General features: G+C 44.4%; 1 long non-coding RNA gene across 1 annotated transcript; it reads left to right on the top strand.

Annotated features, from left to right (window-relative positions):
* The first annotated feature begins 449 nt into the window (after positions 1-449).
* On the top strand, positions 450-2,636 carry Gm34721. The gene is made up of 2 exons (XR_001780971.1): positions 450-986; positions 1,342-2,636. It is a non-coding gene; the product is annotated as a predicted gene, 34721 (long non-coding RNA).
* The last annotated feature ends 1,026 nt before the right edge of the window (positions 2,637-3,662 follow it).

Below are 3,662 nucleotides of genomic sequence, written 5' to 3'. Positions count from 1 at the left end.
CATATGTGTGCTGATATGTGTTGTAGACATACATACATGTGCTGTGAGACATGTGTAAGGATGCTCATGGCTGCCAGTAGCAGCATGTCAGAAATTACTTACATGCTACTAGTAGTGAAATATGTTTATTAAACATGTGCAATTGTCCTAGAGACAGCTTTGGCCAGTATCTCTCTTAAGCGGCTGATGGGTGGAAAGCCCAGAGCTCTTGGTAAGCACATTGTTTCATTCATCCTTGTTGCATGTCATCAACAAGGAGTGTGTGTGTGTGTGTGTGTGTGAAAGTCTCTGTATGTATGTCTGTATGTCTGTGATGGGCCTTAGTAAGATATAAACCATCATCTTAGATTATCTTATATTATGTTTTAGAATAAGGCCTAAGTTTTATGTGTGTGTGTGTGTGTGTGTGTGTGTGTGAGAGAGAGAGAGAGAGAGAGAGAGAGAGAGAGTATGTGTGCATGCATGTAGAAGCCAGAGGTTGATGTTGGATGCTTTAAGCAATCACTCTCCACCTTATTTTTAAAGACCACCTCTTACTGAACGTGGCACTTGCTGTTTTGACTAGATCATCTGGCCAAGAAGTTCTAGGAATCCTCCTGTCTCTGCCTCCCAAGCTCTGGGGTTACAGGTAAGCACTGCACCCAGCTTTTAGGTCCTCATGCATATGCAGCAGACTCTCACAGAGTAAGCCATTGCCCCAGCTCTTTCACATGTGCTAGCGTCTTTGCGACCACACAGCTATTTCCATTAGTCTCCACTATGTGTTTAGTCCTTTCGTTAGGTAGCTTGTTGGTATGTGCAGGGCTGGAGGACACTGGGCTCTATTTCTTCCCCCACAGCCAAGAACCTGGAGCTTCAAGGATGGAACTCCAGGACCCTGCTTACTGCTCAGAGGAGTGGAACTTGGACATCCTAAAAGGCGTCCTGAACTGCTAGTTAGTAACCCAGCCCCGGAGCCCCACACTCTACAGATTACTGTGCTTCTGGTAAAGAGCAATCCTGAAACATTGCCTTCTTCTATAGTAGTTCAACCAAGCCATCTGGTCTACCACCTGCACGGACAAGGCCACTCAGGGACGGCTGTTTGTTTTAGAGATTTTAGAAGCAGGATAAAGCTGGCCTAAAATTAGATTGACAGTGTTTTTTGGCTATTGTCCACTCTCACTCCTGAAGAGCATTTTCTGTTTTGCCTTGTGATAAACTCTGTCCTCTACAGGCCAAAGTTCAGGCAACATTTCTGCCAGCTACAATTATCTTCCCTTCATCTTTGTTGTGGTAGATCACGGACTCCCTTCCTGATGTTGAAACCATGACCTTTTTGGCCATTATTTCCCTCTGTAGATGCGTTGCTGAATCCAGGATCTGCCTTGCTGGTCTACTGCAGAGGGCACGTGTTCTTTCTCCACATGTGTTTCAGCTGACTGATACGCCTGTGCTAACCCAGCTCGGGGTCTCAGAGGGGTGGCTGCTCACAGGTCACAGTCCTTCCTGTGTCCTATTTCCAAGCAAGGAGAGTACTGTACTTCCTATGCCGAATCAGGGACATGATACTAGACCCCCAAGTGGTGGGTCTTTATTTATTTTTTTAATGCATTCATTTTTCGTAATGTACTACCCGGGTCCTATAGGGGAACGCCATTTCTCCCTTGCAGCCCTTAGCTTCTGATATGCTGTGACCAGGACATGTGACACATTCCCTTTTGGGTTTAGTTTTGGTCTTCCTAGAACCTGTTAGGAAAGAAGCTCATGATGTGGCTGTAAGTCAACCTTGCCTTCACTATGTACCGAGAAAAGTAGAAGTTGACTTCTTCTAGCCAAGGAGACTCTGGGCAAAGCAAGATATCTGGAACAGGATCCTTAGGTATTTCTTCCCATCACTGTTGTTTCTTTGAGACAGGGTTTCTCTGAGTAGCTCTGGCTATCCTGAAACTTGTAGATCAGGCTGACCTGGAACTTATATATCCATCTACCTCTGCCTCCCAAGTGCTGGGATTAAAGGTGTGGGCCTTGCCAGACACCCGCTGCTGTTCCTGATAGGGTTGGAGTAGAAGAGGACCTCTCCATGTGCTCTGTGCAGTTCCTCTAGCTGGGGAACTCCCTCTGGGTTCTCACTGAGTTGTTTTCCCATACATGGGATGAGTTTTATCACCAAACTTTCAAGAGAGAGAGGTTGCCTTGGCCTGGGAGGTTTTGTTTGTAAAACCTCTTTGATAGCTGGGGGAATGGTCAGAAGTAAAAAAACATCCAAATTTATACAGTGTTACCAGAGGACTTAAAGAGATGGAGGTACCAGCAGCAGGCAGGACTTCATGAAAACCCCGTTGCTTGCTAAGGTGGTCATGTGACTATGCTCTGGCTTTGGGGTGTATATACATTTGCTGTGTGGAAGCAGGATATAGTTGTGAAGGAAGTGCTGTAGCTATGTTAGTGGATCATGAGGATGAAACCAAGTCATGGAGAAGGCAGAGGGTGAGCTGGGTCTCAGAGGGTCCTTATATCCTGTATACTGTGTACATACGTAGAATGGATGTATATATAATGCATGAATGTATGTATATGTAATATATGTAGAAAGACATTCATTGTATACATGTGTATATATACAAATATAAAAATTTCATTTTGTTCTTGTTTGATGTATGTATGTATGTATGTATGTATGTATGTGTACTACATGTGTGTAGTGCCTGTGGAGGCCAGAAGAGGGTATTGAATCTCTTGGAACCAGAGTTCCAGTTGGCTGTAAGCCTCCGTGGTAGGTGCCTGTGTGCTGAACCTGGTCCTCAGTAAGAGCAGCAAGTGGCCTTAACCACTGCGCCACCTTTCCAGTCCCTATTTGATTTTGAGACAGCACATCCCTATACATTCCAGGCTGAACTTGAACTTGTCTTCCTCTTGCCTCAGCCTCTCTAGTGCTAGAATTTCAGGCATGTGCCACCATGCCCAGCAGGAGAGAAACAAGTTTAATCTTGTTTCAGTGATTGCCTTTAAGTTCTATAATGGTAGCTGCACTAATCCCACCCATCAACAGATAACAAGCAGTAAGGACTGTTAACTGGAGGCCACAGGGTGCCATGGCCACAAACAGTGTGGAGCTGTCTCAGTCCTCCCTCACCCGATTTTTTGAGAGCAGCAATTGGATGAACTCTTTTTAGACGCCATATTTGATATTTGAATATCTTTAGAAATAGCTTCTGGTAGCTGGAAAGAAACCAGATGTCCTTCAACAGAGGAATGGATGCAGAAAATGTGGTACATTTATACAATGGAGTACTACTCAGCTATTAAAAATGATGAATTCATGAAATTCTTGGGCAAATGGATGGACCTAGAAAATATTATCCTGAGTGAGGTAACCCAATCACAAAAGAACACGCATGGTATGAACTCACTGATAAGTATCCACTGATAAGTGGATATTAGCCCAAAAGCTCTGAATACCCAAGATACAATTCACAGACCACATGAAGCTCAAGAAGAACGAAGACCAAAATGTGGGTGCTTCAGTCCTTCTTAGAAGGGAAACAAAATACTCATAGGAGCAAATATGGAGACAAAGTGCATTTCAGAGGCTGCCCCACCTGGGGATCCATCTCAAATACAGTTATCAAACCCCAACAGTATTGTGGATGCCAAGAAATGCTTGCTAAAAGGAGCCTGAT

This window comes from Mus musculus, chromosome 13, assembly GCF_000001635.26.
Source record: "Mus musculus strain C57BL/6J chromosome 13, GRCm38.p6 C57BL/6J".
Lineage (NCBI taxonomy): Eukaryota > Metazoa > Chordata > Mammalia > Rodentia > Muridae > Mus > Mus musculus.
Note: the sequence above shows the minus strand (reverse complement) of the source record. Positions and strands in the feature narration are given on the sequence as shown.